The 21710-nt window shown below is 56.9% G+C and overlaps 1 long non-coding RNA gene across 2 annotated transcripts; it reads right to left on the bottom strand.

The window, feature by feature from the left end:
* Positions 1–41: 41 nt before the first annotated feature.
* LOC120638928 lies at positions 42–11055 on the bottom strand. Of its 2 annotated transcripts, XR_005660980.1 has the most exons (5): positions 10270–11055; positions 7809–7953; positions 3035–3101; positions 1517–1775; positions 42–258 (listed from the first exon to the last, which is right to left on the bottom strand). It is a non-coding gene; the product is annotated as an uncharacterized LOC120638928 (long non-coding RNA). The 2 variants fall into 2 exon arrangements; XR_005660979.1 differs by lacking the exon at positions 10270–11055 and having other exon boundaries at positions 7809–8645.
* Between the last annotated feature and the right edge of the window lie 10655 nt (positions 11056–21710).

Raw genomic sequence — 21710 nt, 5'->3', positions numbered from 1 at the left:
TCAGGAAACCCACGTCGACAGTTTTTTGGCCTAATGCTCCGTTCTCAGGGCCGAGGGGTAAGGAGGGGGCACGACGGGGGGGACGCCGAGCGGGAGGGAGGCCCTCCTACCCTCCACTTACCCGGATCCAGGGTGCTGTTCTCAGGGACTCGTTCCAACCTCTCCCCTTCAAAAAGTTTCTTTCGGGATTCTCGGCGTGGCTGCCCAGGCGCTCACCGGTGGAATCTCGCATGGTTTCCGCTCCTGGGCCTAAACACCCTTGAAAGCAGGGTCGGGTCTTGGCTGTCTAACCTTTCCCTTCGTCACTCCCCGTGCTTCCCTTACTGAGAAGCAGCGTGGCGCAGTGGAAAGAGCACAGGCTTTGGAGTCAGGGCTCATGAGTTCAAATCCCAGCTCTGCCACTTGTCAGCTGTGTGACTGTGGGCAAGTCACAACTTCTCTGTGCCTCAGTTCCCTCATCTGTAAAATGGGGATTAAGACTGTGAGCCCCACGTGGGACGACCTGATTCCCCTGTGTTTACCCCAGCGCTTAGAACAGTGCTCTGCACATAGTAAGCGCTTAACAAATACCAACATTATTATTATTATTAGCCCAGACGAGGCTGGGATAGAGAAGCGGCATGGCCTAGTGGAGAGAACACGGGGCTAGGAGCCAGAAGACCTGGGTTCTAATCCTAGAGAAGCAGTGTGGCTCAGTGGAAAGAGCACGGGCTTTGGAGTCAGAGGTCATGAGTTCGAATCGCAGCTCAGCCACTTAGCTGTGTGACTGTGAGCAAGTCACTTAACTTCTCTGGGCCTCAGTTACCTCATCTGTAAAATGGGGATTAAGACTGTGAGCCCCATGTAGGACAACCTGATTCCCCTATGTCTACCCCAGCGCTTAGAACAGTGCTCGGCACATAGCGCTTAATAAATAACATTATTGTTATTATTATTATCCTGCCTCTGCCATGTCCCGGCCAGGTGACCTCAGGCAATTCACTACTTTGGGACCTCACCTGTAAAATGTGGATTCGATCCCCGTCCTCCCTCTTACAACAGCGTGAGCCCCATGCGGACCTGATGATCTCGTGTCTAAATCCCAGCTCTGCCACTTGTTGGCTGTGTGACTGTGGGCAAGTCACTTAACTTCTCTGTGCCTTAGTTCCCTCATCTGTAAAATGGGGATTAAGACTGTGAGCCCCATGTGGGACAACCTGATTCCCCTATGTCTACCCCAGCGCTTAGAACAGTGCTCGGCCCATAGTAAGCGCTTAACAAATACCAACATTATTATTATTATTATTACCCCAGCGCTTAGTACGGTGTTCGGCACGGAGTAGGCACTTAACAAATGCCAGAAGAAGCAGCGTGGATTAGTCGAGAGAGCATGGGCTCTGGCGTCCGAGGATGCGCGTTCTAATCCCGGCTCTGCCACTTAGCTGTGTGACTTGGGGCAAGTCACTTCACTTCTCTGTTACCTCATCTGGAAAATGGGGGTGAAGACTGGGAGCCCCACCTGGGACAACCTGCTTACCTTCAGCGCTTACCACGGTGCCTGGCCCATAGTAAGCGCTTAACACACAGCAGTAGTTGTAGAGTGACATATCTCTCCCGTGGCTCGTCGAAGAGCATTTGGGCAGGCTACGTTTCCGCGGGAGAGGAGAGGGCAGTGTCGTCCAGCCGCGCCGAGCGGCCCGAGCGGGGCCCGGCCCGGTTTGTCGCCTCCTCACGCGGTTGCGTCCTCGATGGAGCTGCCCGACGCGGATCATTCAAGACCGTTCCGGTTCGGCTGCCTTCATTGATCAAATTTCAGCGGTCAAACGAGTCTCCCTTTCACTACCACGTAGTTGTGTTGCAAGCTTCAGTGGAGTCACGCCTAGCTCCGGTGGGAGCCTTGGCTCGCTGCCCTTTCCTGGGGCGTGTGCGCTACCTCCCTGCCCCTCCTCCGTCAGATTTCCCCTCAGTCTCCCTTTCCCCGGATTAGTGCCCCCCCCCCCCTTGGCCCTATTCCCTTTTTCCGGGCTCACCCCCGTCCCCCACCAAGCCAACCTGTCTTTCCCCAGCGTGGTTCAGTGGCAAGAGCTCGGGCTTGGGAATCCGGGGTCATGGGTTCTAATCTTGGCGCCACCGCTTGTCAGCTGGGTGACTGTGGGCAAGTCACTTAACTTTTCTGTGCCTTAGTTTCCTCATCTGTCAAATGGGGCTGAAGACTGTGAGCCTCACGTGGGACGACCTGATTACCCAGTATCTACCCCAGCGCTTAGAACAGTGCTCTGCACATAGGAAGTGCTTAACAAATACCAACATTATTATTTCCCCAGCGTGGTTCAGTGGAAAGAGCTCAGGCTTGGGAATCAGGGGTCATGGCTTCTAATCCCAGGTCCGCCACTTGTCAGCTGTGTAACTTTAGGCAAGTCACTTCACTTCTCTGGGCCTGTGACCTCATCTGTAAAATGGGGATGAAGACTGTGAGCCCTACGTGGGACAACCCGATTACCTTGTATCTACCCCAGCGCTTAGAACAGTGCTTGGCACATAGTAAGCACTTAAATACCAACATCATTATTATTATTATTACCACGTAGTGTTGCAAGCTTCAGTGGAGTCACACCCAGCTCCTGTGAAACCGTTGGCTCGCTGCCCTTTCCTGGGGCATGTGCGCTACCTCCCCGCCCCTCCATCGGATTCCCCCTCAGTCTCTCTTTCCCTGGATTAGTACACCCCCCACTTTGCCCTATTCCTTTTTTCCAGGCTCTCCCCCGTCCCCCAACCAAGCCAACCTGTCTTTCCCCAGCGTGGTTCAGTGGAAAGAGCTCGGGCTTGGGAATCAGGGGTCATGGGTTCTAATCCCGGCTCCACCGCTTGTCAGCTGTGTGACCTTGGGCAAGTCACTTCCCTGCGCCTGTTACCTCATCTGTAAAATGGGGATGAAGACTCTGAGCCCTACGTGGGACAACCTGATTACCTTGTATCTACCCTAGTGCTTAGAACAGTGCTTGGCACATAGTAAGCGCTTAAATACCAACATTATTATTTCCCACTTTCCCTTTACCTGCAGCCAATCGGAAGGCGATTTCTTCAGGATATGGGCCTCGCAGGGCAGGATCGGATGGCGGCACCTAATGCAAGCAGAGGTGGGGTGGGGAGAGGGACCAAAGTTAGAAGAGGTGCAGGCCCATGGCCTTGCTTGGAGCTTGGGCCAGAAACCCTTGCCGGCGGTTCATCGATCTGAGGGGCAGCTCCTCGGGCTTTGCCACATCCACCTTCCTGCCCCACCGCTGCCAGCCCGGGAAGTTTCGGGGCGATTCCAGAGTTCGGTGGGGTGTAGGGGAGGAAGGGGAGATGGTGGGATTAGCTTCGCTGATTGCGTATTGAGTGCCTCCCTTTTATACGGTATTTTTTTAAGCACTTACTATGTGCCAGGCACTGCATTCATTCAGTGGTATTTATTGAGCGCTGACTGTGTGCATAGCACCGTACTAAGCGCTTGGGAGAGTACAAAAGAACAATCAGCACATTCCCTGTCCACAACGGGCTTGCAGCACTGGGGTATGTGTCAAGCACAGTTCTAAATGCTGGGGTAATAATAATAATAATAATAATGTTGGTATTTGTTAAGCGCTTACTATGTGCCGAGCACTGTTCTAAGCGCTGGGGTAGACATAGGGGAATCAGGTTGTCCCACGTGGGGCTCACAGTCTTAATCCCCATTTTACAGATGAGGGAACTGAGGCACAGAGAAGTTAAGTGACTTGCCCACAGTCACACAGCCGACAAGTGGCAGAGCTGGGATTCGAACTCATGAGCCCTGACTCCAAAGCCCGTGCTCTTTCCACTGAGCCACGCTGCTTCTCTAGATACAAGCTAATCAGGTTGGCCACAGTCCGTGTCCTATGTGGGGCTCGCAGTCTTAATTCCAATTTTACAGATGAGGGAACAGGCACAGAGAAGTGAAGTAAAAAAAAGATACTAATAATTATGGTATCAAGTGCCAATTATTGTGCCAGGCACTCTATTAAGTACTGGGGTGGATACTAAGCAAATCAGGTTGGACACAGTCCCTGTCCCGCATGAGGCTCACCGCCTTAATACCCATTTTACAGATGAGGTAACCGAAGGACAGAGAAGTAAAGCGACTTGCCCAAGGTCACAAAGCAGACAAGTGGCCGAGGCGGGATTAGAAGCCAGGTCCTTCTGACTCCCAGACCAATGCTCCACCCTTAGGCCATGCTGCTTTTCACTTGGTGCGATATGAAGGAACTGAGCTACTAACATACTAGACCGTAAGCCCGTCAGTGGGCAGGGATTGTCTCTATCTGTTGCCGAATTGTACATTTCAAGCGCTTAGTACAGTGCTCTGCACATAGTAAGCGCTCAATAAATACTATTGAATGAATGAATATTCAAACATCACCGGGGCACCAATAATAATCACTGTGGTATCTGATAAGTGCTCATTATGAGCCAAACACCGTTCTAAACTCCAGGATAGATACGAGGAAATCAAATCAGACAATTCCTGCACCATATGGGGCTCACAGTCTAAACAGAAGGGAGAAGGGAGGGTATTTGATCTCCAGTTTACAAATGAGGGAACGGGCACAGAGACGTCAAGGGACTTGCCCCAGGTCACACAGTAGCCGGCAAGGGGCAGAACTGGGATTAAAACCCAGATCTTCCGACTCGCGAGGGAAGTGGCAGCCCCACCCAAAGAAGCAATGCCTCATCGCTACACAACCAGTCGGGTGTTCTCAAAGATGTGTACATATCTTTAAATTATATATTATAAAGTATTCATGTCCAATAATGTCAGTCTCCACCTCTACACTGTAAAGCTCCTCCTGGGCAGGGAACACATCTGCCAACTCCGTCGTATTGGACTCTCCCAAGTGCACACAGTACAGTGCTCTGCTCATAGCAGGCGCTCAATAAATACTGAAAGGCTGGGACTGCTTTGGCCATTTGCCTTGAGACAAGATGGAGAAGTAGCGTGGCCTAAGTGGATAGAACACGAACCTGGGAGTCGGAAGGACCTGGGCTCTAATCCCTGCTGCACTACTTGTCTGCTGTGTGACCTTGGGCAAGTCACTTCACTTCTCTGGGCTTCACTCACCTCATCCGGAAAATGGGGATTAAGACTGTGAACCGCACGTGGGACGGGGAATGTGTCCAACCTGATTATCTCCTAACTGCCCCAACGCTTAGTATGGCGCCTGGTTCATAGTCAGCGCTTAACAAGCCCGTTATTGGGCAGGGATTGTCTCTATCTGTCGCTGAAGTGTCCATTCCAAGCGCTCAGTACGGTGCTCTGCACATAGTAAGCGCTCAATAAATACTACTGAATGAAATACCATTAAAAAACCCCCACCTGGTTAATTTTTCCCACTTTTCCTATTGAAGAGGCAACATTCGGGTGGGGGGTGGCGGGGATGGGGGTTGGGGGGAATAGAACCACATGGAGGGGAGAAGAATTGGTGGTTCTGGGGGTGATGAGCGTCTCTCTCTGCAGGTGCTGCCCCCGACGCCCACCCTGAAGAACCGAGCTGAGCCTCCTCTGAAGGTGACGCCCTGGGTTGGAGGGTTGGGTTTGCCGGTTTAATGTTAATGAAATGTACATCGCCTCGATTCTATTTAGTCGCCATTGTTTTTACGAGATGTTCTTCCCCTTGACTCTATTTATTGCCATCGTTCTCGTCTGTCCGTCTCCCCCGATCAGACCGTAAGCCCGTCAAACGGCAGGGACCGTCTCTGTCTGTTGCCGACTTGTTCATTCCAAGCGCTTAGTACAGTGCTCTGCACATAGTAAGCGCTCAATAAATACTATTGAATGAATGAATGTTATGTTAGAGAAGCAGCGTAGCTCAGTGGAAAGAGCCCGGGCTTGGGAGTCAGAGGTTATTCAACTGTATATATCTTCATTACCCTATTTATTTTGTTAATGAGATGTACGTCACCCTGATTCTGTTTATTTGCTGTTGTTTAAATGAGATGCTCTTCCCCTCGATTCTATTTATTGCCATTGTTCTTGTCTGTCTGTCTCCTCCGATTAGACTGTAAGCCTGTCAGAGGGCAGGGACGGTCTCTATCTGTTACCGATTTGTACATTCCAAGCGCTTAGTACAGTGCTCTGCACATAGTAAGCGCACAATAAATACAATTGAATGGCTTCCTTGGATGAGCTGGGAACTCGGAGTTGAGTGGAAACTACTCACTGGTGAACAGTGGATCTCTCGTTTGGCAGGGAGGAGGGACCACCCACTTCCACCCGGCCACCTCCCCCTCCTCCCTCCCTACATCGCTTCACTGGGCCTCGGTTACCTCAGTTTACCATCTGTAAAATGGGGAGTGAGACTGTGAGAGACAGGGACTGTGACCAATCTGATAAACTTGTATCTACCCCTGCGCTTAGTACAGTACTTGGTAAATAGTAAGCGTTCAACAAATACCACAGTTATTATCTAGCGCCCCGTGGCCGGGCGGGCTGATTCGAGGGGGCACTGCCACTTTCCAGAGAGGGAAACAGTTCACGGAGGTCAGGCAGGGACCTCGTTGAGAAAACAAGTGACTCAGTGGCTGGAGCTGCTCCGTTGGACCAAACGTTGGGATTTAGCACGCGCCTGGAAGATCATCGATTCTAATCCCTACTCCACCACTTGTCTGCTGTACGACCTTGGGAAAGTCACTTCACTTCTCTGGGCCTCAGCTATTCCATCTGTAAAATGGAGACTGAAACTGTAAGCCCCTCATGAGACGGGGACTGAGTCCAACCCAATTAGCTTGCATCCGCCCCAGCGCTTAGAACAGCGACTAGCACACAGTAAGCACTTAATCCCACAGCTGTTATTAATAATGGTATTTAGTAAGCACTCGCTATGTGCCAGGGGTCCTGCAGACCCTCAAGGGAGAGGAGCTGATGGGTTGAGATTGGAGGGGGAAAGGAAGGTGAAGAGGTGTCTTCTTTTTGAAGACACACCCGCAAACACACAAATACACCCCCTTCTTGCATTGAGGCCTCCGAGGCCCCCTTCCAAGTCTCTCCACTCTTATTCCACCTCCACCAGTGGCTTTCCATTCCCTTTTGTCAACGGGTTCAGCCCTCCCTCCCACAGCAAGACGGAGCCACAGCCGGGAGTAGCAAGCAGCCCCACCGGCCCCGAGACCCGGGAGATGGACAGAGAGAGCCTTAAGTTCCCACTAGGAGCCCCAGGGGCAGGGAGCTACCTTGGGCCTTCTCCCCACAGCATCCTTAGGAAAAAAGGGGAACTGCTGATGTGTGTGGTCTCCACCCCACCAGGCCCTCACTGAGGCAGCGCCTAGAACAGTACTTGGCACTTAGGAAGCGCTTAACGAATTCCGTCATTATTATTTCCATATGCTTTCGGGGGACTACTTCTTGGTTTAACAGTGATAATCATTAAGCACTTACTATGTGCCAGGCAATGTACTAAACCCTGGGGTGGATATAAGCAAATCTGGTTGGACACAGCCCCTATCCCACAAGAGGGTCACAGTCTCAATCCCCGATTTACAGATGAAGGTAACTAAGGCAAAGAGAAGTCAAACGATTTGCCCAGTCACCCAGCAGACAAGTGGTGGAGCAGGAATTAGAACTCAAGACCTTTTGACTCCCAGGCCCGGGCTCTATCCACTACTCCATGCTGCTTTTCAAAAACCTGGTCAGGGAGTTTAAGGGCTGTAGCCTCTCCCTCCCAGCTGGGCTCACCTTGGGACACTAAGCCTCACTACAGCAGAATCAGAGGCCCCCGGTTAAGGACGTGGTAGCTCCGAGCCAGAAAAGCACATTCCCCCCACCCCGCTTCCTTCACCTCTCCGGTAGTGAAGGAGCAGCTTTCTTGGAGTCCCGGCTGCAAAGGCGCGGAGATGAGTTGAGCGGTCAATCAGCTGAACGTTGGGACACAGCCCTGCCTTCAGATCAGAAAAGCGAGCTCCGAGATCAGATGCATTCCGGACCTGAGGACAAAGGAGGGAAGGAACCGGGGAGGGGGGAGGCAGAAGGAGAGTAATGAGGCCTAGGAGGAATAAAATCCTGGAGCAAGAGCCAGCAGGAGGAAGGGTAGAAAGAGCAGGGGAAAAGTTCTAGTCCAGATCCATTCCAAGTTGTTTCTAAACGCAGTTTAAATCCAGGTGATTCTCCTTGGCACAGCCCTCTCCCCCTGGTATGGATGACACGCTCCTTCCTTCCTCTTCTACCCCAACAGCCAATCTCTCCACCAGCTCATCCCCACCTTATAATTGACCTTTCCACGCTCTCAGGTGTGACCTGTGAGCTCATTTGACTCTACCCATAATCCTGTAAGGCAGGTAGAGTTTTGCTTATCCCCATTTTGCAGATGAGGCGATAGGCCCGGAGAAGCAAAGTGACTTTGCTTAAATCCCATTGGTAGGCTAGTACAGAGTCAGGCATTAGAACCCAGGTCTCCTGCCTCCCTGATCCATACCCTTGCCCCTATCACACTGCCTTTTCAAGACTCAGTTCTCCCGCCTCTCCAACCCCAAGGGCCTCCGGGTTCCTTCCGGGGTGGAAACCTCCTTCCCGTAGGCAGTTCAGTTCTGGGCTCCAGGATTTTATTCCAAGGAAGTCGAAGAGAAGCAGCGTGGCCTGGTGGAAAGAGCCCACACCTGGGAGTTAGAGGATTTAGGTTTTAATCCCTGCTCTACCATTTGTTTGCTGTGTGACCTTGGGCAAGTCACTTCACTACTCTGTGCCTCAGTTCTCTCATCTGTAAATGGGGGATTAAGACCGAGAGCCCTATGTGGGATAGAGACGGTGTCCAACCCGATTACTTTGTAACTATTCCGATGCTTTATGCAGTTCCTGGAATATATATAAAAAAAAAAAGTTGCCTCTCCTCCATGGTAAGACTGGGCAGAAGCAAAACTTCCAGACAAGGACACTTCATCAACCTTCCTGCTCCTCAACTCTCCATCATCCTGAAGCCGGATTCATACCAACTGCCCCCCACACTCCCCTCCACCCCCCACTTCACCAGGACACTTCCCTCCCCTCTTTCAAAATCCTACTAAAACATGGCCTAGTGGAAAAAGCACGGGCCTGGGAGTCAGAGGACCTGAGCGCTAATCCCAGCTCTGCCACTTACCTGCTGAGTGACCTTGGGCCAGTCACTGAACTTCTCTGTTTCTCAGTTACCTCGTCTGCAAAATAGGGATTGAATAACTGTTCTCCCTCCTAGCTAGATTAGTGAGCCCAGTGTGGGGAATGGATTACCTCGTATGTACCCCGGCACTTAGTACAGCGTTTGGCACATAGTAATTGCTTAACAAATACCACAGTTAGCATTAAAATCCCACTCCTGCTTGAAGTTTCCTTCCTGGCTATCCCCCCTGCCTCCCTGTCATTCTGATGTTTCTTCCAGGCTCTAGAATACTGATACGCAAGTAGAAAGGATCTGAACATTCATTAACCTTTGTTGGTTGAGCGCTTGCTAGGTGTTAAGCACTGTTTAAAGCGGTCATTCGGTCGTATATATTGAGCGCTCACTGTATGCAAGGCACTGTACTAAGCGCTTGGAAAGTACAATTCAGCAGTAAAGAAAGACAATCCCTACCCACAACGGGCTTACAGTCTAGAAGGGGGGAGACAGGCATCAAAACAAGAAAACAGGCATCAGTAGCATCAATATAAATAGAATTATAGATATATACACGCATCAAAAGAAGTAAACAGGCATCAATAGAGATAAATAGAATTATAGACACATACATAAGTATTGGGGGGCAGGGGGGGCGCGGGTGTACAGAGCAAAGGGGCGATGAGGAGGGGAGGAAAGGGGGAGGCTGAGGAAAAGAGGGGCTTAAACACTGAGGCAAATACAAATCAATGAGGTCGATTAGGTTTCCTGACCTCGAGGGGCTCGCAGTCTAAAGTGGGAGGGGAGGTGTTGAATTCCCATTTTACAGATGAGGAAACTGAGGCGCAGAGAGGTTAAATGACTTCCTTAAGATCACACAGTACGCAAGTGGCAGAGCGGGGATTAGAACCCAGGTCCTCTGACTCCCAGGCCCAGACTCCACTAGGCCACGCCGCTTTCTGTGGTGTTTATTGAACTCCTATTGTGTAGAGTCCTGTACCGAGGGCTGGACGGTGCACTAGTTGGAAGACACGATCCCTGCCCTTAAAAGAGTTTACAGCCAGGGTGAAATAAATTAGACCCAACGACCTAAGGGATTTTCACTGTCTTCCCACCTTGATTCAGCCCTCACTGAATCACTCCCAGATTCCCGTCTCACCTTGTTTCTCTCACTCACCTCTGGAGCAGCGGGGGAGACGCCCCCCTCCCCCGCATCGCCTCCCAGCCCGAGCCTCCTTCTGAGCTTGCAGTCCATTCATCCGTCCAGTCATTCGATGGCCTCTATCGAGCGCTTACGGCGTGCGGGGCCCTGTACTAAGCGCTTGGGAAAGTGCAGTACGGCAATGAACACTCACCGGACGGGGTGGGTCTCTTCGGCCCCCGAGGGGATTGAAGAGCGAAGGAGGAATCCCCCAGCTCCCCGAAAGAGAGGTCGGGGGGTGGGGGGCGATCCCAGCCCCTCGGGAGAGGGAGGTTGCCATCTGGGCAAGCTTCCTGCAGCCCACCCACCCCTCCCTGACCCCGGAGGCCCCGAAGGAGGGACTCGAACCCCGAACTGTCCTTACTGGGGCAAGGCAGCTCGCCCTCGAGCCCCGGCAGGGAGGAGGGGGCGACGTGCCAAGGAGGGAAGAGGTCGGAGCTTGTCCTGGAGCCGCTTCCCGTGCGGCCCGGGTGCGGCTAGGACAGAAGCGCATGGAAAAGCCGGGATGCCTCGGGCCTGGTCTCTGGTGGGGGGCGGGAGGGGGACGACGACGAAGGACTCTGTGGGGAAGGGGGCTGCAGATCCTTGGGGGTGACTTCCCTCAGGCGGGAGGGGGGCTCTTCGATCCGCCTGGGCCCTGGGGGTCCGTGCCCTGGGCGTCGGTGCCCTGGCGGTGGATGCCCTGGGCGTCTGTGCCCTGGGGGTCGATGCCCTGGGGATCGGTGCTCTGAGCGTCGGTGCCCTGGGCGCCCGTGCCCTGGGGGGTCGGTGCTCTGGGGGTCGGTGCCCCGAGGGTCGGTGCCCCGGGCGTCGGTGCCCCGGGCGTCGGTGCCCCGCTCCCCGCCCGGCCGGGCCGCACCGAGGACGAAGGAGCCCGGAGCCCGGACGGAAATCCGGGGGACGTCGCGGAGGCGTCGCGGCCCGGCAGGCGGCGGGTGGATGGACCTCCCGGGAGCGCCCGGCCCGCGGAGCTGGGGGGCTGGGGGTCGGGGTTGGTGGCCCGGGCTGGTGGTGGCGTGGGCGTGCTGCGGGGCGACCATGGCTGTAGACTGTTACCCCCGGTTCCCACAGTAACAATCGAAAGCCACGGTTGCCCTGGAGACGCGGGGGCGGGGGGGGGGGGGGGGGGGGGGAGACGGCATCGCCGCCGCCGCTCCGGAGCCTCCTGACGTCACAGGCCCTGCGGGGGGGGGCGGGGGGGGGGGACCGGGGCACCGGGGAGGGGGACCCACCGGGGAGCCGGAGCGGGAACGGGAGCGGGAGCGGGGGGATCCGGCCCATCTGGAGGCGTGGGCGGGGGGGAGGGGGGGGGCTCCGGGCCGGGATCAGCACCGCGGACAGCTCCGGGGGAGGACCCGGCCGTCCGCGGGGAGCGGGCGGGAGGCTGCGGGGGCGGCCCGGGGGGGTCCTGGGGGGGGTCCGGGGGGGGGGTCCGGGGAGGCCCGGGGGGGGCCCGGGGGCTCCGGGGGCTCCGGGGGCTCCGGGGGCGGGGCCGGGCGTCGGTGTCCGTGACTGGAGACTGTTACTGAGGGCGGCCCGGGCAGTAAAGCAGTCTACAGCCAAGGTGCCGGCGCGCTGCCGGGACCATCCCGACATTCTTCCTCCTCCTCCTCTTCTCCTCCTCCCCCTCCTCCTCCTCCTCCTCCTCCTCCTCCTCCTCCTTCTTTCCTCCTCTCCCTCTCCTCTTCCCATCCTCCCGGTCCCGGTGCCGGTCCCGGTCCTCTCCGTCCTGTTAGGCGGGCGGGCCGAGGCTCCCGGGTCCGTCCGGGCCCCCGCATCTAAACGCTCTGCGCCCCCCCTCCCTCCCCGCCCCCGCCCCCGCCCCATCCTCTCTCCTGGGGGGGGGGGAGGAGGGGGGCGAGGACCAGCACGCGGCCTCTGACGTCAGAGGCTGTGTGACGTGGGAGGCTGCAGCCCCCGGCAGGGGGAGGGGCAGTTCCGGGGGCTCCGGGGGGAAGGGGGCGGGGGGCGGGGCCGCTCCGGGCTAGCGGAGGCTCGGCCCGGTCCCGTCCGGTGCTGAGCGGACAGCTCCGGACCGGCGGAGGGGGACGGGGCCGGGGCGACGTGGGGGGGATGGAGGGGATGGGGGGAGGGGGGCATGGGGAGGGTGGAGAGGGGGCGGGGGGCGATGGAGGGGGGGATGGAAGGGGGATGGAGGGGATGGAGAGGGGGCGGGGGGCGATGGAAGGGGAGGGGGGACGGAGAGGGGGCGGGGGGCGATGGAGGGGGGGACGGAGAGGGGGCGGGGGGCGATGGAGGGGGGATGGAAGGGGGCGGGGGGAGATGGGGGATGGAGAGGGGGCGGGGGGCTGTTGGACGGTCTGCAGTCCCCGGGGAGGGGAGGGGGAGAAGGAGAGAGGGGGAGAGGGGAAAGGGGGAGAGGAGAGGAGTGGAAAAAAGGGGAGGGGGTGGTCCTCGGGGGCCGCGTCCTGCCGTCCCCCGCCCCCTCCCCGCTTGGCGGCCGCGGCTGAGTCACCGCGCTGCGCAGAGTGTGGAGGTGGGTGGGGGGCGGCGGGACCGGCAGGGGATGAAGGGGCCCGGGCGTCCCTCAGAAGGAGGAGGGGGACGAGGGGACGGGGGGACGGGGGACGGGGGGACGGGGGGACGGGGGGACGGGGAGCCGGGCCGGGCCGGGCCGGGCCGGGGGGCAGAGAAGGGGGCGGGGCGGCGGATTGCTCCCGGGGAGGGGGCGGGGGTCCGGGGGAGGGTGAAGGGTCCGCCGCGACCCTCCCCAGAAGCGGCTGCGTTTGGTCTCGAGAGGAGGCGGCGGCCGCCGCTGCCTCTTCCCGGGGGGCTCCGGCCCCGGCCCCGGCCCGGCCGCCCACCCCTTAGCAAGCCCACAGTTCTGGGGCGGGGGGGCGGGGTCCCTGGGGGGGGGGGTCCCTCCTGGGGGGGGTCCCTCCCTCCGGGGTCGGCGAGGGGGCGGCGCCGGCGGGGCCGGGATGGAGACCGGCCGCACGTGTCCGGCCCGGGCCCCCGCCTTCCCGCCCCTTCCCGCTCCACCGGCCCCGACCTCCCGTCGCCCCCGGGATCCTCCTTACCGGCTCCCCCGGGATCCCGGATCCCCCTTACCGGCTCCCCCGGGTCTGTCTCCCCCGGGTCTCTCTCTCCGAGTCTGTCCCTCCCGGTCTGTGTCTCCCAGTCTCTCTCCCCGGGTCTGTCTCCCCCCGGTGTGTCTCCCCGGGTCTCTCTCTCCCGGTCTGTGTCTCCCAGTCTCTCCCCTCGGGTCTGTCTCCCCCGGTCTCTCTCCCGGGTCTGTGTCCCCCGGTCTGTCTCTCCAGGTCCGTCTCTCTCTCCCCCCGGTCTGTGTCCCCCGGGTCTGTGTCCCCCGGGTCTGTCTCCCCCCGGGTCTGTCTCCCCCGGGGTCTGTGTCTCCCGGTCTGTCTCCCCCCGGGTCTGTGTCCCCCGGGTCTCTCTCCCCCGAGCCTGTGTCCCCCGGTGTCCGTTCCTCCGTCTCCGTTCCCTCCGGCCACTCTTACCTGGCGGGGCCGCCGGGCCGGACGGGTCGGAGCTGCCCGTTGCCCGTCGGTGCCCGTTGCCCGCTGGTGCCCGGTGCCCGGGTGCCCGGTGCCCGGTGCCCGGCTGCCGTTCCCGCAGCGGCGGGCGCGGCGTCGCGGCTTTTATAGGCGGGGAGAGTCCTGGGCCCGGCTCCTCGTTCATGCGGCCGCAGCTCCTACACACTGACGTGGCGCCCACGTCAGCGGGGAATTTAGGAAACTGGAAGAGGCCTATTTATAGCGGCGGCGACGGGAGAGGGAGGGAGGGAGGGAGGGAGGGAGGGAGGGGGGCACCATGGGCGGGGGGCGGGAGGAGGGGAACCTTCCCCCTTTGGGGGAGGACTGGAGCCCCCTCGCACGCAACCCCCAGACAGGTCCAAGCATCGAGGGGTTAACTATCTAGCCGGAGTAACCCCTTTTCCGGAAGAGTTGGGGGGCAACTGAGTCGGGTGGGGGGAGGGGCGGCGGAAGTGACAGCTCATTAGTGATAATAATAATAATGGTGGTATTCGTTAAGCGCTTACTACGTGCAAAGCACCGTTCTAAGCGCTGGCGGGGGATACGAGGTGATCGGGTTGTTCCACGTGGGGCTCACGGTTTGACGATGTAAAATGGGTAATCCCCATTTTACAGAGGAGGTCACTGAGGCACGGAGAAGCTGGCGGAGCTGGGATTAGAACCCAGGACCTCTGCCTCCCCAGCCCGGGCTCTTACCACTTAGCCACGCTGTGAATACGGGACCCAAGGTACGTTCTAGGAAGCCCCTCTATTTCCATTAGGGTGACCAAGGGCTTTCAGGCAGCTGGGGGGGGGGGGGTCTTCAGTCTCGAGAAGGGGAAACTGAGGCCCCGGGGGTGGGAAAGTCGACGCTACGTGTAGACTGTAAACTCCTCGCGGGCCGGGTCTGTCGTGTTGCGCTTGCCCAAGTTTCCAGGACAGTGCGCCGCACGCCAGAAGCGCTCAAGACGTACCACCGACCGATCGGTGTCCCGCCTCCTCTGCGCTCCTGTTTTTCATTCAGTAGTATTTATGGAGCGCTTACTCTGTGCAGAGCACCGTGCGAAGCGCTTGGAATGTACAATTCGGCGACAGACAGAGACCATCCCGGCCCGGTGACGGTCTAAACGCTTTTGCAGAGGGGGAGTGGTCCCGGTGTGAGCGGGGTCGCGGGAATCCCGCCCGGTCCGCCCACACCCATTCCCACTCTCTCCTTCCCTCCTGGCAGCTTCTCCGGAGGACCGACTCTACGACGTCATATCAAGTGTTCCGTGGCAGCGTCATAGCCGCCCCCGCGGCAAGGGCAGCGACGTCACCCTCAAAGGGATCGGGCCGGGGGGGGGAGGGAGGGAGGCACGGGAGACAGCCAGACTCCGGGGGCGGGGAGGGGGCTTCGTCTGCCGACGCCGATCTACCGAGCGGCACCGTGTTTGGGGGAAAGGCTGGAGAACGAGGAGCCAGGCAATCCGGGAGGGTTTCCTGGGGGAGGCGGCCTGGCGGGGACCGGGCCTGAGGCAGGCAGAGGGAGAGGCGGAGGGAGGTGGGGGCAGGGAGGAGGGGCTGATCTCAATCAATCAATTCATGAATTAGTGGGGTTTCGTGAGTGCTTCGCACGCAGTGAGCGTTTAACACGTGTCATTATTAGCATTATCGAGCGCTTCCTGCGTGTGCAGAGCACTGGGCTGAGCACTTGGGAGAGCACAATACGCTAGAGGTGGCAGAGAGGTTCCCTGCCCACAGGGAGCTTACGGTTTAGAGGGAGAGGCGGGCTTGAACATAATTGAATACATCCGTTCCGGCTGGGGACGTTACAGTAATAATAATTATTATGGTATTTGTTAAGCGACAGAAGTGCCGTGGGGAAATCTCGTGGGCAGAGCCGGAGGGCAGGAGCCGGCTGCCTCAGTCGGGTGGAGGGAGGCTGCAGTGGGGGGGGAGAGGCTGCACTGTATTTGCTGTAGCGTACTTTCCAGGCGCTTAGTACAGTGCTCTGCGCCCAGTAAGCGCTCGATAAATACGAATGAATGAATGAACCTGCGAGGAGAGGGGAGTTGGACAGAAACGGGGCCGCGGGGGAGGGGAGGGGAAAGAGAGAGAGAGAGAGAGAGAGAGGGCAAGCGAGGGGTCCCACTGATGATGATGATGATGATATTTGTTTAGCGCTTACTACGTGCCAAGCACTGTTCGAAGCGCTGGGGTAGATACAAGGTAATCAGGTTGTCCCCCGTGGGGCTCACGGTCTTAATCCCCCTTTTCCAGATAAGGTAACTGAGGCCCGGAGAAGTTAAAAGTGACTTGCCCAAAGTCAGAGAGCTGAGGAGTGGCTGAGCCGGGATTAGAACCCACGACCTCTGACTCCCAAGCCCGGGCTCCTTCCCCTGAGGCAGCGGGTGGGTGGGCGCGAGATCGAGACGGGGTGGAAGGGGAAGAGGAAAGGACCCGGCCCAGAGGGTGGGAATCGGGAAAGTGCAGGGAACCGGAAGAAAGTGGAGAGAAAATGGGAGAGACGTGAGAAAGAAGCCAAAGAATAGGGACTGTAAACTCATCTGCAGGTTGTAAACTCGTTCGTTCATTCAACTCGGTGTGGGCAGGGAACGTCTTTACCGACTGGCTTGGATGGCCCTCGCTCAAGCACTTAGTACAGTGCTCTGCGTGCTGTGAGCGCTCAACAGATACTATCGCTCGACTGATTAGCAATTACCCCGGGTACCACAGATGCAGGCTGGGTCAAGGGGTGGGGGTGGGGGGTCACTCTCCATGAATGAATCCTTCGGTGCGACTGTTGGAGACAGAAAGATTGCCCTAGATTGTAAACTCCTGGATTATATTTACCAACTCCATTCTACTGTACTCCGCCAAGCGCTTAGTACGAGTGCTCTGCACACAGTAAGCGCTCAGTAGACACGCTCGACTGATTTGATCGATTGCCCTGACTGGACCGTCGGCCTGATCCCTGAAGACACCGTGCCTTGTTTTTATGAATGGGAAGAGGGAGGCGCCCAGGGGAACGGAGAGGAGGGGCGGGGGGAGGGATCCAGGCTGGAGAGAAGAGTGGGAAGTGGGAAACCAACGGGAAAGGGAAGGGAATCTGGTGGCAAGAGGAGAAGCTGAGAGGAGAAGGTCGGAGGATCTGGAAGGGAAGTGGTGAGTGGTGGAATAAAGATTTTCCACTACCCCCGTCCTGGACGGTTTGGACGGTGGGGCGGGAGAGGGTGGGTCATTAAGGTCAGACCTGAACCCTTTCGACCCTGGATCTCCCAGAACGATGGCGGAAGGCGGCAGGGAGCCTGTTGAGGGTCTGAAGACTTGGATCGGGGTCTCCGACTATCCAGGAAGGCTCCCTAGAGGAGGAGGCTCTGAGCTGAGGCCTCAAGACCGGGAAGGCTGAAGTGGGGGGGGGGGGGGTTTCCAGTGAGGTGAGGAGGGAGGGAGAGGTGGGAGAGGGCCTAGCGGTTAGACTGTAGGGTCCTTGAGGGCGGGGATTTTTACCTACCAACTGTATTATATGCTCCCAAGCACTCTGTGCAATGCTCTGCACAGAGTCGGTGCTCAGTAAGTACCACTGACAGACCGATTGCTGCGACAGCTTTGCCACTGAGTCTGTGCCACCCCAACCCTAAGGTACATACCTCATCCCAACTCCCTCAGGACTCACTACTTTTAATATCATTCATTCATTTAATCGTATCTCTTGAGCACTCACTGTGTGCAGAGCACTGTACTAAGCGCTCGGAAAGTACAAATCGGCAACATTAGAGAATCCCTACCCAACAACGGGCTCACAGTCTACAAAGGGGGAGGCAAGGCAGACAACAAAACAGAACAAAAGCAGGAGACGGGCATCAATATAAATATTATTACCATTGCCGTTACTATATTCGCCAGCGCTTACTATGGGCCAGAGCACTCTATTAAGCCCTGGGGTAGATACAAGTTAATCAGGTTAAACACAGTCCCGGACCTTCACGGGACACACAGTCTAAGAAGGAGGGAGTAGAAATGAATCCCCGTTTTAATAATAATAATAATGGTATTTGTTAAGCCCTCACTATGTGCCAAGCACTGTTCTAAGCACTGGGTGAGATACCAGGTCATTAGGTTGTCCCACGTGGGTCTCACGGCCTTCATCCCCATTGTACAGATGAGGTAACTGAGGCACGGAGAAGTGAAGAAGTGGTTTGCCCAAGGTCACCCACCAGCCAAGCGGTGGAGCCGGGATTAGAACCCACGTCCTCTGACTCCCAAGCCCGGGCTCTTTCCACTAAGCCACGCTGAAGTTTTACAGAAGAGGAAACTGAGGCACAGAGAAATTAAGTGAGTGGTCCAAGATCGCAGAGCAGACAAGCGGCAGAGCCGGGATCAGAACCCAGGTCCTCTGACACCCAGGCCCGGGCTGCTTCCATTAGGCCACACTGCTTCTCCGTGTGGATCTTTCCCCTACCTGTCCTTTATCTGAGCGTCCTTCTCCTCCTCCAGTCTGCAGACTCCCCGTGCACAGTCGTCGTGTCTACTAACTCTGTAGTACTGTACTCTCCCAAGCGCTTAGTCCAGTGCTGTGCACACAGTGCGGCGCTCAATAAATACCACCCATCGAGGGGCAAGGGGCAAGCCAGGGGTTCGCCTGGCCGGGGAAAGTAAGACTGGAGCGGAGAAGCCAGGAGTTGTTCATTCATTCAGTCGTATTTACTGAGCGCTTACTGTGTGCAGAGCACTGGACTAAGCGTTTGGAAAGTACAATTCGGCAATAAAGAGAGACCGTCCCTGCCCACAACGAGTTTAGAGTCTAGAAATGCGGGGGGAGAGAGAGACATCAAAACAAGTGTGGCGCGGCGAGAGGGGACGGACGGGAAGGCCGGGGCTGCCCCCCGCGGGCCGGATGGGCAGATCCGGGGAGACAGATGGCGGCGAGGGTGGGACTGAGGATGGGAGTGAAAAGCAGCAGGGTTTAGTGGAAATAGCCCGGGCTTGGGAGTCGAAGGACGTGGGTTCTAATCCCGGCTCCGCCACTCGTCAGCTCGGTGACTCGGGGCAAGTCACTTCACTTCTCTGGGCCTCAGTTTCCTCCTCTGTAAAATGGGGATTAAGTCTGTGAGCCCCACATGGGACAACCTCATTACCTTGTATCTACCCCAGCGCTTAGAACAGCGTTTGGCACGTAGTAAGCGTTTAACAAATACCATCATCGTCAACATCATCGTCACTTATTTGGAACAGAGGCTAGGGGTGCAGGGAGTCTCTGAGGAAGCGCGGGGGGGGGGGGGGGGGGGGGCAAAGGGACACAGCCAGTGTTTGCTGTGTGACCTTGGGCAAGTCACTTCACCTCTCTGTGCTCCAGTTACCTCCTCGGTTAAATGGGGATTAGGGAATGTTTATTGTTGTAGTGCACTTTCCCAAGCGCTTAGCACAGTGCCGTGCACACAGTAAGCGCTCAATAAATACGACTGAACGAACGACCGTGAGCCCGTTATACTGTCCTCTCCCAAACGCTCAGTGCGGTGCTCCGCACACAATAAGGGCTCCATAAATACGATCGACCGACTCAGCGAATGCGGAACAGGGACTGTTTCCAACCTGATTAGCTTGTACCTACCCCGGCGCTTAGTATGTCACGTTGGTATTTGTTGAGCGCTTACTATGTGCAGAGCACTGTTCTAAACGCTTAGCACAGTGTCAGGCACATAGTCAGCGCTTAACGAATACCACAGAAAAGGCGGGGGTGCGGGGGAGAGGCAGGGGAAGGAGACCCAAGGGAGCCCCAGCCGGAGGAGGAAATGTTAGATGGGACAGGCCCTGGGAGCTGAGAGGGGGTGAGGAGGCAGGGGCCGGGCCTGAGGAGGTCGTCCCCTGCAGAAAAGAAAGAAGCCCCCCAGGGAAGGCCAGAGATCAGGTGAGGGCCGGGGGTCCAGAGCCGGAGACCGACTGAGGGGAGCCGAAGGGAAGATGAGCCAATCGATGGGACTTATTGAGCGCTTACTGTGGGCAGAGCCCTGTACTAAGCGCTTGGAAAGGACAGTTCGGCCACAGATGGAGACAATCCCTAGGCAACGGGCTCAGGGGTCTAGCAGGGGGGGAGAAAGACAACCAAACAAGAAGGCAGAACCGGTTCCCGCTTCACAGGGAGCTTACGGTCTAGAGGGACGAGGCCAAAGGGCAACGGGCAGAGGGAGAAGACGGACGGAGACGAGCAGGGCGAAGAGTGAGGAAGGTGGGCGGAAGAAGGCAGAGACCCCGAGAGCTGAGAGAACACAAAGTGGGGGCACAGCGAGTCTGGGGGTTCGGGTTGGGGTAGAGAGACAGCCGTGGGGGAGGCCTCTAGACTGTAAACTCCTTGTGGACGGGGAAACGTGTCTGCCGAGTCTGTTGTACTTTCCCAAGCGCTCGTAACAGCACTCTGCACCCAGCAAGCGCTCAGCACAGGCCCGGGAGTCAGAAGACCTGGGTTTTAATCCCGGCTCTGCCACGTGCCGGCTGTGTGACCTTGGGCAAGTCACGTAACTTCCCCGTACCTCAGTGACTTCACCTGTAAAATGGGGATTTGATACCTTTCTACTTGGACTGTGAACCCCGTGTGGAACAGGGACCGTCTCATCTGATCACCTCGTATCTTCCCCAGCGCTCAGGACAGTGCCTGACGCAGAGTGAGTGCTTACCAAGTGCCACGAATATCAGCAGAAATATGATCGATGGATCGATTGAACGGAGTGAGGGGGGAATGCGGCGAGCACGATGGGGGTGAGGCGGGTCAGGGGGAAAGGAGGGAGAGAGGGAATCCACAAGGACAGAGAAATGATATCTGTTGTATTGATTAAGCACTTACTCTGAACCGAGCACGGCACAAAGCGCTGGGAAAGGTACAGGGATCCAACACAGCCCTGGGCCCACGCGGGATGACTGACACTCGGTGGAAAGAGCACGGGTTTAGGAGTCAGAGGTCACGGGTTCTAATCCCAGCTCCGCCACCTGTCAGCTGCGTGGCTTTGGCCGAGTCACTTCACTTCTCGGTGCTTCAGTGACCTCATCTGTCAAATGGGGATTAAGACCGTGAGCCTCACGTGGGACCACCTGATGACCCTGGATCTCCCCCAGCTGTGCTTAGAACAGTGCTCGGCACATAGTAAGCGCTTAACAAAAACCAACGTTATCATTACTATTATTAAGGGGGAGGGAGCTCAGGTACTTCATTCAATCGTATTTATCGAGGGCTTACGGTGTGCAAAGGACGGTACTAAGCGCTTGGGAAAGTACGCTACAACAACAGACACACATTCCCTGCCCACAGCGAGCTCACAGTCATTCATTCATTCATTCATTCATTCAATCGTATTTATTGAGGGCTTACTGTGTGCAGAGCCCTGTACTGAGCGCTTGGGAGAGTGTGCCCTGTTTCGCTCTGCTGTCCGTCTCCCCCGATTAGACTGTAAACCCGTCATTGGGCAGGGATTGTCTCTATCTGTTGCCGAATTGTGCACTCTAAGGGCTTAGTACAGTGCTCTGCACATAGTAGGCGCTCAATAAATACTATTGAATGAATGGATATGCTACGACAGCAGACGCATTCCCTGCCCGCAACAGGCTCACAGTCATTCATTCATTCCTATTTATTGAGCGCTTACTGTGTTCAGAGCATCGTACTAAGCGCTTGGGAAGGTAATAATATGATGAGTGCGAAGCGCTTGGGCAAGTGATAATCATATTATAACTAAGAGCTTGGGAAAGTACAGCACGGCCATCATAATAATCATAGCAGCCTAGAGAGGGAGACAGACATTAATATACGTGAGTAAATAAATAAACGAATAAGTATTTCATCCCGATTTCACAGAGGAGGAAACTGAGGTACAGAGGAAGTGAAGTGATTTGTCCCGGGTCGCAAGTGGCAGGGACGGTGAAGACCGAGGGAAGAGCGGAGGCCCACCTAAAAGG

The sequence above is a fragment of the Ornithorhynchus anatinus genome, chromosome 17 (assembly GCF_004115215.2).
Source record: "Ornithorhynchus anatinus isolate Pmale09 chromosome 17, mOrnAna1.pri.v4, whole genome shotgun sequence".
In the NCBI taxonomy this organism is placed as follows: Eukaryota; Metazoa; Chordata; class Mammalia; order Monotremata; family Ornithorhynchidae; genus Ornithorhynchus; species Ornithorhynchus anatinus.
This window is presented reverse-complemented; position numbering and strand designations above follow the sequence as displayed.